The 13,113-nt window shown below is 42.7% G+C and overlaps 1 pseudogene; it reads right to left on the bottom strand.

Moving 5' to 3' along the window:
- Nucleotides 1-8,212: 8,212 nt before the first annotated feature.
- On the bottom strand, nt 8,213-9,735 carry LOC118790408 (annotated as a pseudogene).
- Between the last annotated feature and the right edge of the window lie 3,378 nt (nt 9,736-13,113).

The raw sequence follows: 13,113 nt of genomic DNA, 5'->3' as shown, positions 1-13,113 counted from the left end.
AGAGGGTTTACTTGGATTTTTTTAACAGCTGTTGATCTGTTTCCACCTTTTTGTAGTCCACCTCCTAAATTAATCCCCATCTAACAGTTTCTTAGTTCATATTTTATTTTACACACACACACATGCTCTCTCTCTCTTCCTGTGCTTTGGAGGTGTTAACCTGCTCACACCTCATTACTCTTCTTGTTGCATCTGTGATTCCTCCCACTTTGGATTCCTCCTGCTCCATTTAAACGCTAATCTCGGGTTTTTGTCTTGTGGCAGCACCGTTCACCCCTCATCTGTAAATCAGATTGGATCATTGTCCCTGACACCCCCCCCCCTTCTATTTTAGACAGAGCCTAATTTTCTGGTCTCTTTGTCTCTCCCCTCTCGTGTTGGACTCCTCATGTGCAAGGCTATGCCAGTTGGATGTTCTCTGCATCCGTTACCATGACAATGCTTCTCCCCCGCTACCTTAAATCCCGACGTGACCCAACCTGCCCATTTCAGGCAACAACCCGTCAGAATCACTCCCATTTACTCATTGGATTGTCTTCACGACTTCCTCTTCCTGCTAAATAGAACTGCCTAGCACACCTGGAGCCAGCATCCTGCTCTGCAAAATTTGTGAAAAAAGCTCTAAAATTTGTAATGGAATTCTATAATGTCATTGTAATCTCTAAAATACTTCATTCAAAGGTTGTTGCTTTGATAAAAGGAGGAGCAGTATGTTGTAGTGGTAAGGAGCAGGGCTTAGAACCGAAAGGTTGCTAGTTCGATTTCCCGCTGGGGCACTACTGTTTTACCCTTAGGCAGCAAGGTACTTATGATTGCCTCAGTAAATATCCAGCTATATAAATGAATAAAAGCCTAACCTATGTAAGTCACTCTGGATAAGAACATCTGCTAGATGACAACAAAGTGATGTAATAAAGTATAGGATTGGTGCTGGTATTTGTTTCTGCCCCAGGGTAAAGTCTAGCCAGTTAAGGCCTTTGTAACACAAAGCCCTGTAGCACACAGCATTATTCAACAGTGCCTGTGACTCCACACTGGCAAAACATCATCAGCTCCATTCCCCCAGGGTAGACTAGGTTACATTAGCCAAGGTCCCCTCACTGCTCAATATCACCCTCTTGTGATTCATAAGGTGCCTACAAGTCTATCAGAAGATGTCATTGGGGGGATCTGCCTATCCTCTGTTCAGTGTTTGCTCTCCTGTGGTGCATGATGGAACCTGTAGTGCAAAAAGAAACCACTGGCTGCACGAGAGTGTATCAGAGCATTGTATTAGTTGTGTTTCCACTCTCAGTGAAAGAGTGTAGAAGATGATTCCAAACCCAGAATGGAAAAGGGGAAAAGTGCAAGCATAGTTAGGAAGTACCGCACGTTGGGTCTCTAGAAGCTTACTGTTGTGTTTTAGAAACCAGTATCCCCCATTACTTTCTCACTTATGGTGAATAGATATGACAAAACCTGGTAATATTAAGAGCTGTCTCCATGTTTTTCCATCTACTGCACTTCATAATTAAGTAAGTAATCAGCAATATGCCAATTACATTTATTTGACTGATTTCTAAGTGAATATGTTGTGTTTGGCATTTAGTTTCACCTTCCTGGAGTCAAACTGTGAATTGGGGTGGTGCATTAAAATAAGCACTCCACCCCATTTGATACCCACAGTAAATGCCTACCTGCAGGGGGTGCTGCTGATGAGTGTTCTCATTGACATCTGGTCCCCGCAGTGTGCAAGGGGCCTGCATACGGTCTGTAAGCCCAGCCAAGGGGCTCAGATTTAGCAACTGGTGGAGCGATGTGGTCCCCTAAGGAAGCAATCCCCTTTTCTGGAAGGGGTTGTGGGAGTACTAGATTTTAACACCCCCAAGGCCACGCTCGAAAGTGGATCCCTGTGCCTCTGAGTAGTCTGCACCATGAACTCCAGACACACCGAAGGAGCAGCCACCTCAACTTGCCTTGGGATTATGAGGTACAAAATATCATACATGTATTCCTACCCATGACTGCTAGCCATAACTGAAGTCACTGTGACAATGATGTTTTGTGCTAAGAAAATACACCATACAGTAAGTATATAACTACATTTAGTGTTTTGAATCTTCTTGGCAATATGTGTTTCTCTTCAGCATTCTCTTGTCTCGAACCCTGGCTTTTTTGGGGAAAGGAGTTTTTAATTGGCACTTTAGGTTGCCCTGAAGGAGACTGTCTGCCAAGAAAATGATAATAATAACACAGTGCAATTCAACATGAAATTTAAAAAAAAAAAATCCCACTTTAAACATTCTCGCTTTAAATGACAGGCTGGAGGCACACATTTAAACATGCAATGAGTAACAACGGAAACGGAGGAAAACACAATTCCATTCCTGTCTGGAGCAGGAAGAAAGATCTGATGCTTTGCCGGAAAGAGGATGACCATCTGATCTGTCTGCCTGCTCTTAATGGCCTTCTGTCTGATAGCCACATTAGCACAGCAAAAAAGAGGATTACAAAGGGGGGAGGGGTTAGGTGTTAGGCATTCCGTCGCCACCGAGGTGTGAAGTAACATAGAACGGGAGCGTCCGTGGAGAGGTCTCGCTGCGAATACATGTTTAACCAGCCAACTTCTGTTCTCCCCCTTGTCCGAATCTGGCTGAGGTCGACAGCCACCCATTTAGGCAACCCGGAGGGAGACAGGCGCCTTTCACACTGATTAAGGAGCAAGACACCGTTGAACACGACACAAGACTCCACTCCTTGTCCACTGAACTGGAAAACTCCAACCAGGACAGGAAGTCAACAGGAGGCACTTCCTGTGTGGATACAGGGTTCTCGCATTCCACGAACTTCATGTTGCTCTTCCATGGGGGTCATTAGGGCCTTTTTGTTGAATTTTTGCATTTGTTACTTTCCCTTGTTGTAAAATCGTAGAGCTAATTCAGTCATCACCCCCCCCCCCCCCCAATCCAACCACTTACTCGCAGCATTTAAATTTCAAAAAATATCAGCACATAACATGTCTGCTTAAAATGGGTTTTGTTATGAAGCCCATTGCTCTCCCCCAATACAAACAGCAATAGCAAAACACCAGTAGTTTACATAACAGAGGTCTGTTTAAAATGGGAACACGGAGGAGGTGTCAAAAACATTAACAGATAAACCCAGGGGGCTCCCATTTTTCCCAGTGTTTCAGCGCTGGCATTAATTAAAATTCCTCTGCAAGATGTGAGAGTTCAGAGTGATCCTGGTGTGTGTGTTCCTTCAATTAGGCAGATTGTTAAATTTCTGTTATTTCTCTTTCTGCCACAGTTAGTACTTTGAACAATAAACATGCACTTGAGGTAGAATGAAAACCAAGTCCATCAGGAACTGTATTAAAGAGATAATTTGGGGGTAACTCCACTCGCACTGTATCAGACAAGGGCTTTGTTTTAAGAATTGAGAAAAATACAAAAAAGATACAATAATCTCTTACCGCTTTGTACTAGCATTCCCTCAAGTGTGAGATGAGTAACACAGGAAATTTCCATTTACTAACAAAAAGGTTTTAATGTTGCTCCAATGCAAAGGGACGTAAAACAGTCAGGGTCTGCACCCATTAGCAAAACGGCTAGCCACAAAGATTTATATGACATTATCTTAGCAGAAGCTCTTATCCAGAGTGACTTACAAAGCGTACAATTTCTACATGTTATCCATTTGTGCAGATGGCCATTTAATGGGACAATCTGAGGTAAGTACCTTGCCCAAGTGTACAACAGTGGTGGCCCACCTGGGAATCAAACCAGCAACCTCTGGGTAAAAGGTCCTGCTTCTAAAAGCCACACCACTGTGCTGCCCTCTTTTGTATGCCCTTATCCAAAACTCTGTGTGCACACATTCAGACTGGCCCAGGGGCAGTTTATCCCACAATGCAAACTGAAGATCCTCATGAAGATTACATGGGGGTTGAAATCAGAACAGGGGCTAATTCCAATTCAATTCAGTCAGTTCAGGAAATGAACTGAAATTCAATTTGTTAATTGAAAATATTCACAGAAGCTGATTAGGAATATTCAATTCATGAAATGAATTTCAGTTAACTCCCTGAATTGTCTGAATTGAAATGGCATTGAAACCAACTCTGGTTGGAACTTTGTTCATGTTACTTCTATTTGCAAATGCATTAAAAAGGCACTGTTGCACTCAGGAGCTTCAAGGCGGAGGGCAGGCTCTTGTTCCATCCTTTTGCCCGCTCCTAATGCAGCATGTTCAGGGTGTGTGCATGATTATCACACTCCTCACTGTGCCTAACACTGTGTTCAGGGTGTGTGTATGATTATGTAGGCCTACTATGCTGGGGCTTGCGTTATTCTCTAGTACACATTCAGAAAGGCCCCTTAGGGCCTCTTTGGTACTCAGGTTGCATTGTGTTGGCTTTGCTGATGCCTTCATCTGGAGCGATTGACACAGCTTACATTTTTTTACATGTAATCCAGTTATACAGCTGGGGCAATTCAAGTTAAGTACCTCGCCCAAGGGAAAGACAGCTGCAAGCCAAACTTGGGTTGTGAAGCCCTGCTCTATAGCGCAGTGCCACTCAGAGCACAGCCATAACCAGCATTCACTTTGCTGTAAGGATCAGCATTGGCCTGCCCCAGCCTTGCTGTGTTGTGTTGGGTGGGGAAATGTAATCAACTAATATACTGGGAGAGGAAACCACAGCTGTAGCTTCCTGCCTTATGAATGGCTTCCCTTTCCCCCAGCCCCTCCCTAATCCACCGGCAGATCAATGAGGTGTACGGGATGGGCGTAGGAAACTGGCTCCATTAATGAGAGATCGCTGCTTCCACACGTGTGTCGCTGCAGTGGCCAGTGATTCATTATGAATGACTAAATACAAATCGCACAGCAAACACCCTGAGCATGGGGTACGAGTGAGCGGATCAGATGGTGCATCATTTTAACGCGACGTTCTATAAGGTTTCTGCAATGTTGACAGAACGCAACATATACGTATTCTGCTCTTCATGGTAACAACATGGATATTATGTTTCGCAGCCATGGCATCCCCCAGCCCCTCCACTCCTGCCAGAGCAGGTCTGAGTTGATACATCGTCATTCAACGTGTCCGAGGCTGTGATGTTTATGCTGATCATATTATTTTCTGATTTCCCAGGGGAATATGTCCCTATCGTGCTTAATAGAATCCAAAGAAGTGTCGATAATGGTTTTGACATGAGGGCTCAGGTCCTTAACATTTTCAACAGATAAGCAGGGGCTACTCGTTCTGCATTCCGCACAGAAAATGCGACAGCAAGCGCAGGAGTCGTTTTGTCAACGCGCAGGAGATTGTTTATTATTATGATTGTTTTTGCGCAAATTTCTTTCATGTTTAGCCAATGAAAAGTGACTGAGAAATCTTTGAGGTTACCATTAACACAAGCTCGCTCGCATATAAATTAATATAATCTAATTAATTGCTGAACTTGAATAACAGTCTGATGCACTTTTCAGCGATGTGCCATTTACAATTTCTGAAGACCTCAACAATCTAGTTAAGAAAAAGAGGCCCTAAACCACCGCAGAATAATTTTGTTCTTGTGAGCAGGGAGTTTTCGCGCTGTTTTTGAAAAGCTTTTTCCAGCTTCGAGACATTAAAACAAGATGACCCCCTTAGGATCTGACTGGAGCAATTAAATTTTATGATCCGGACTAAACTCGTTACGGTCGTTTGTGGCTGTTTTTTCCTTAGCTTAAATTACAGTCTCCTTTAAGCTTTCGGAGAGTAGAACATTGATTTTTTAATGTCTTAAGTCTGGACTGTGTTAAAACACCCTTGTGGACGTCCGTTGCTTTTTAGTACATCAATACGCGTAGTAAACTTTTAACAGAGAGCAGATCGAAGCGTCTTTGATCCTCTTTAAAGAAGGGAAGGGATTTTAATGAAAAGTAAATGAGCAACTTTAAGACCTGGGAAAAAAGAAAAAGAAACCTTCCGTTGTGGGCACAGGAGCATTGAAACACATTTCGAGCAACTGAAACATAATTGCATTAGTTCTTTTTAAAACCTAGAATGCACATTCAGAATGTTTACAAAAATATTTAGTTTTAACAGGCAATCTCTTATTTGACAGTGGAGACGACTGGTTATGTTCCACAGGAAGTCTATTTGTCGAGTAGATTGGTTATCAGATGTTAAATACTCAAACATACAATTGTTCCTTTTCAGACAACTTCTAAGAATCTTGTAATCATATAGACATCCTTATTTCGGAATCCGTAGTTCAGTGAAAACAAAGAAAGTGTGAAGAGTGTGCTGGAAAACACACCCACATATTTTTGTGTGCAATACAAAGTCAAAAATGTATACATTGTTATGGCTTTTCTTTGCTTTTGCTTCTCTCAGATAACGAAGTTCGTGCGCGTTCGCATAAAAGGCAACGCAGGCAGAGTTTTTGCACAATGGCTCGTGCTCTGTATTTTTCCCCAAAGAATGCACATTGATAATGTTAGGATATGAGGAGTTTAAAGAAACGTTAACGGCTAAATCTAACATCGTCACCGTGGCGGCCAACAAAGCCAGAGAGGAGTAAATTCGTAAGAACAGTGTTCTTGTCGTATGTTCTCTATTTTGTCTTACGGATTCTTCTTTTATTTGTAAGATGATTGAGATGTAAGGACACGTAAAATAGCCGAGTCTCTCTAAATATGTAAAAACAATTACGATAGTTTAATTATAGCCTACACATGGGCTACATTTCTGACATTGACCCGTTGAGTAAGACAAAGTTGAGTAAACTTAAAAAAGGCTGTGAAGCCTGTTGCCTTAAGATTTCAAGTTACAGCAACAAAAGGGAAAAGTTATATTATTTGGGCCTAGTTAACCTCTTTTAGACAACATACTTTCAGTAGTTTTAACAACTACAAACTGAATTGATACAAATCCACCAGTTCACCTAACTCAGGCTTAAAAGTACTGGCAGCAAATGTGTAATCTGGTAAACGTCATTTTTACAGTTGATAAAACTTGAAATTGTAATTTCATTGAACTCAGAAATTCACATTTTAGACCCTTTCTCCCCCTAAGTTGAGTTTACTTAAAAAGGCTGTGCAGCTTGTTGCCTTACTTTTTTAAGTTGGAGCAGCATAATTTTTTTACAGTGTGTGTAACCTACACTTATAATAGCATATTCACGTGTTCACAGCAAACAGAAAAAAAGGCAGAGATAGTGAATATATAGCCACCTCCTGCTATATTTTCACAGGCAGAGGAGAGGAAGGCCTATAAAGGAGGGGGTCGAGGGGGCAGTCAGTTCTGACTGGTGGCAGCTCAATGTCCACCCTTTGTGTACAGGATAATATCATATCAATTGTTTTAATTGCCCAGTTTAAAATAATTTTATGTAGTTTACATGCCTGTCTTATGTACAGTTGAGGGGGATACTATTGATCTGCTCCAGCCACCAGTATGCCCTTCATTCTGACTCTCAGGTAGAGGTAAGTGTGGAAATAATTGAGGAGTTCTGTGGATTTATCAATGCTGATATGTTGACACAGCTTAACAGCTTTTCTCTTTATTTTTTTTCAGGAGGACTTGGGTAAGGAGACAATGTCAGACATGTCTTACATTGACGAGGTTGACCCATTTCATCACTTGTATTTTTATGTCTATTTAACTGTGAACATAGGCTAATACTAGGCTATGTATGGCAAATTGTCATGAGCTGATATTTCCAGTCATACATCTATTGAATGAGGATGAACCTTCAAGAGAACAAAGCTTTGGTTAGTTGGCAATCGCATTATTGTCTTTCAGGAGGAGCTAAATCAACCACTCTCCCCACCCATGGCTACCTCCTCTCAGGCCTCTCAGAGAACTCAAAGGGCAGCTTTTCCTTTGCTATTAAAAGGATTATTCATACTGACAATATGTAACACTAATGATGCCGAACCCTGCATGCCATGTTCGTTCTCTCATTGTGTTTTGCTGTGCAGGCTGGATTTGACAACGTGCGGTGGCTCTATAAGCGTATGCTTGAGCTCGACTGCCAGAAAAAAATGCTACAAATAAAAAAAAACTTAAACTGGAAATAGAAAAACTGGAACATGACAAAAAGGTATTGCTATACACTGACCATCCTTTGATCAATGTCTCTACCATCTGTAACTTTTTTTCTTTTAATTTCTAGGAAAGGGAGAATGCCAATAAATAAATACATAAATCAAAAAAGAATAATTTCATGTGTCTTTTTTATTGATCAAAAAATTGATTTGTGATGGCGTCTCTGACGGCTCTTCCTGTTGGGTAATCCAGTGTCACTGGGCCCACTACATCTGGTGGCATCAGCAGCTGGCCTGGTTCTCTTTCTTTTCTAATATGGCAATGTTATGGAGCACCACACATGCTGCCACCACCTCACATGCCCGCTCCGGACACACCCGCAAGCCTTGTAGGCAAGCAAAGCGTGCTTTGATGACCTCAAATGTCATCTCTATCCTGACCCTTGTGTTACTGTGAGCCACATTATATTTTATTTGTGCCCTTGTTTGTGGGTCAGGATAGGGGGTCATCAGGTAACGCAGACACGGGTAGCCTTTGTTCCCAAGCAGTAGACCATCAAAATGCCCTTTGAAAGATAGAAAGAAATTGTCACAATACAGCATGATGTGTGAAATATAGAGTGGTGGTTGCCTTACCTTGTTCAAATCTCTTACCAGGGGTGGATTCCCGAAATATCGTGCACAGACCCAGGCCATCTAGCCTCCAGACTGGTCACCATTAAATGGGGATCACATGTCATCTGACCAAGGATTTCAGGCCATTGTAACATACTACCATTGTAAGAAAATCACCACCTAATGTGTCTTTGTCTTGAATATAAGTAGAAGTTTTAAGTTTAATGTAGGCTAGCCTACATGTCAGATCAAACACAACATAATCAAATACCTGAACATTGATGCTGTGATATGACTTCCTGTTCACATAATCCCCCTCATGTCCTCTCAGGGGTGCTCTTATAGGGATATGCGTACAATCAATTGCACCAATCACCCTCAGGATTCCTATGGAAAAAAATGTGTTCTGTATATAGGCCTAGCCTATGCATATTAAAAATAGACCAAGTATTTTTATATTGTGAATTACCTCCGATCACATAAAAAGCCTCTTTGATCTTGAGAATGCTTAAATGGCCAGGGAACACAACAAATGCATCCAGCAGTTTAGTGAGAGCAAGTACCACCTTGCGAACTGCACAGCATACAGTATTCTTGCTCAGATGTTCAGCATCACCGATGGAATACATGAAGTGTCTGCTGGCAAAATATCGTAAAGCAAGGCACACTGTCTGTTCAACAGTGAGGGCATTACTCCAGCGAGTGCTATTGGAGACGTTTGGCCCTAGAAGCCGGCAAAGATACTGAATTGCCTCAGACGAGAATCAATATCTTTCATAGAGAACATCACCAGGGTAAACTAGAGCAGTGTTTCTCAATCCTACTCCTGGCAGCCAACTGTCCTGCATATCTTCTGTCTGTCCTTGCTCTACCTACCTGACTGAACTCATCAGTGGCACTTTTGATTAGCTGAGCACACCTGATTTAATCAAGCAGCAAAGATAGATAGAAGATACGCAGGACAATGGGCCACCAGGAGAGGTTTGAGAAACGCTGAGCTAGAGGATTCTGACGGTCTCTAAACACCCTCGCCCTGCGAAGTGAGCCTCTCACAATCCGTGCGCCAATGTCGACTGGGTCTTCCAAATGTGCCGGCATTTTTCTTGACAAGATTGTAGGCGAAAGGGGCGGTGCTTATATAGGGTAATATCGAGTTAACCATGAAGATAACCTGCTCGGAGCAGTTTAGAGATGCAGCATAAATTGCCATGACAACATACCTCGGGTAAGACTTATCCACCTTTCGTAGTACGGGTTAATCGGGAAGTTACACTCGACATCACGGAGTTACTCCTGAAGTTACCTGGATAAGCCAGTTACTTTGTAGTACAGCCCCCTGGTTTCCTCTGGAATTGCCTGTTTGTGTTTGAAATTTATTTATTGTGATTTAGTGACATTGAGATATATGGTAGTGTATGTACTTGATGACTTCCCATAGTTTTCTAGGCTGTCTAGGTTTTAACTTGGGGTGATGCTTGAATTGTATTGTGCTGGCTCTCACTGGTCTGGGAGTGATGTTAACCAGATCTGACACTGTTGTTTATATAACCTGAAAAGATACACCTCTATTCTCTTTTGCTGAAAGTCACTCTGGGTAAGAGCATCTTACTTAACATAAGGTGAAGGGACTGTGAATTTTTTGCTCTCACATCTGACAAACAGATTGTCCAGATTGGTCCACTGACCTGCACTTGGGGCCTGCTGCTCCTCTGTCCCCACCCCCTCTGTGGGTAGTCTGACACCCCAGCATCTGATCTCCGGCTGCCCCGGCGGGGTCTCTGCAGCAATAGCATCCCAAAATATTCACCCGCCAGGTTAACCAAATAAAAAGTGGCCAGCTGGATCCTGATGAGTTCCACACGCTTCCTGGTTCCTCTCAGACATGCCACCCTATCTGTAAGACTTCCTCATGTGTCGGAAATGTTTGCTCAGTTTTGAAAAAGTGGCCAAGGAAGGGAAGAAATCTAAAACGGGTTTATTCTGAAAGCATTATTTGCAGGGTTTGTGGACATGACGCATGCCTTACCTCATGAGTGAAAATCTTGGCCTTTCAATGTGTAGTTCATACCTGTAACTACTGAAGATCTACAATGCAGTGTTCATGGAAGAAGAAAAATCTAAACACGTGATGACATTTGATGTGTGCAAATCTTTTGAGAGACACTTAAACGCATACACTAATACACTACCATGTGCGTTACACAATGCATATTTTTAAAACCTGGAACACATGCCAAATATGTATGTCAGATCTTAAACTATAACCTTCTGTCCCCTCCTATGTAATTGTGGCCAGTCTCTGCATTATGATGATGTTAAAGAACATGGCTGAGTACTCCAGCTGTAAATGAGGAAGTGGTTTCAGATCCGGCAATTTGCACAAATGCACACAGTCATCATGCTACCAAAACGTACTATTTAGGATGTTGAAAGAGCCATCACCATCTGACACTGGCGACACATTTGCTAAACAAAGGCACGTCCAAGTTCAACACAAAGTGGCCCACTTCCTTCGGAGGCTGGGGGTGACCCGGGCCTGCTGATGAGGGAGACTTCCTGGTGCATTGAATGTGTGGCCAAGTGGTGTGGGAGTGAAGGGGAACACATCCAGAAGAGGGATAATCAGACTCATACCCCTGCCCCCCTTTCCCAACCACAAAGTGATTCCACTGCCAAAGTAACAAACGCTTCCTCCGGGCTGGGTGCCTGTGGAGGACCTTTTTTTTTTACCCACAATGCCGTACCCTCCACTGCACTTTCCTCCCCTCCCCCCCACGGACTGCTTCTAATATATAATTGGGTGAGGCGACATCTTACTGAAAAGTTCAGAGGAATTAGTAGGAGTGTAATATCCTGCTTTGAGAGTGGGCTTAATATTGTGAGGTGCCCCCCCCCCCCCCCCCCCCCCAACTCAATGGCTTGTGGAATCTAAACGCCAAAGCATTGGTGGTTGATATATGAGGTGTCTCTGTTTTTTTGACATGCCTGCAAAGACTGTGACAAAACCTATGGCTAATGAAGGTGCCTTTTTTATTTTTTTGAACTAAAGTTCCAAGCTCTGGCAGAATTGCTTTCATTGTGTGGTGCGTTTTGAGGCCCTGAGTCATAGTACTCACTTAAATAGCAATATGTGTGCATGTGAATGAATTACAAAGACTTGGGAAGTTCTCTGAAACATGTCAACATGCGTATACTAATGGCTCACCCTTGAAGCAGCTCTCAGTTGGCAAGTTATACAGTGGGCTCAGTTATATTGTGTGACTCCTTTATGGAATACTTTACTGGTAAACTCAGAACATACAATGCTGCACACTGAAACAGAGTGCAGCCTCTACTCACCTCTGTCAGAGGAAATTGCCCGACCATAGTGTTTCCGATTGTAACTGTGGAATATGGTTCACCACATAGAGCTCAAAATGTTCACCATAAGCACGCCACGTCACCCCTGTTGCTGGGGAAAGCATATCCATAAATGCAAAACCAGTTTTGGTTCATTTGGGCTGCGCCAGCCAGTGCTTCGCCCTAACAGCCCATTCCATTTACAGCTTAAAGGTCACAATTTAGGACCATTTGCCAGCGAGTTGCCTAGCTGTTGCCAACATGTTGCCAAGGTGGTCACCCGAGGCAACAGGCCAGCAAAAGCTGTGCTTGGGACAGATGCCCTCAACAAAAGTTGCCTTTGTGGTGGTGCCTATAAACTTTCCCAGAATGCTCTTCTGACGTGGAAGGCTTACATTCATATGAAAAAGCCCTAAACAGCAGCCCAGTGTTTACAAGGAATCCCGGCACATTGACTCGGGAGCGATCTGATTTTAATCTCTTTCGTGATGTCGACGTAAACTACAAACAAACATCTGACATTAATTTCGGTTTGTGGCATCTCTAAGGTTGTTCTTTTCCGACGGCAGTGCGCAAGCGCTCGCTCCCACTTCACATTTTACCGGTCCAGAACATTTGAGCGTTTCATTTAATTGGTCGGTTTAATTGCTTGCTGCAATTTCTCACACCTCACATGTTACTGAGTGATTCGTTTACAGCGTAGTACAGGTTCTCCGCTGTCTGAAACTCTACACTGGACAATGACAATTTCGGTCCTGGAGACAGTGGAGAAACTGCGCCAGAGAAAATATGCAACGTAATTATAAGCAACCAAAATAATATAAATAACACTGAATATATATAACTGAATGTTACTTTCATAGGGGAGGGGCAGAGATGTTTTTTGTTGCCACTCCAATACTAATAACATACTTACAGCCTTTTAAAGGAATATTGCATACCTATTGTAGCTTTGCTGTATAAGCTTCTGTTGTGCGTTTTTATCTCAACAAAGACTTCTCGTTTGCAAATGACAAAGATTTATTTCCACATGTTTGGATAACATAACAAAGGGAGCACTCTAAAAGCCTTACGGTACCTTACACAAACAGTAATTGCAAAAACACTGTAAGCACTGACAGTTCCATATGCACTAAT

Source organism: Megalops cyprinoides, chromosome 15 (genome assembly GCF_013368585.1).
Source record: "Megalops cyprinoides isolate fMegCyp1 chromosome 15, fMegCyp1.pri, whole genome shotgun sequence".
Taxonomy (NCBI): domain Eukaryota; kingdom Metazoa; phylum Chordata; class Actinopteri; order Elopiformes; family Megalopidae; genus Megalops; species Megalops cyprinoides.
This window is presented reverse-complemented; position numbering and strand designations above follow the sequence as displayed.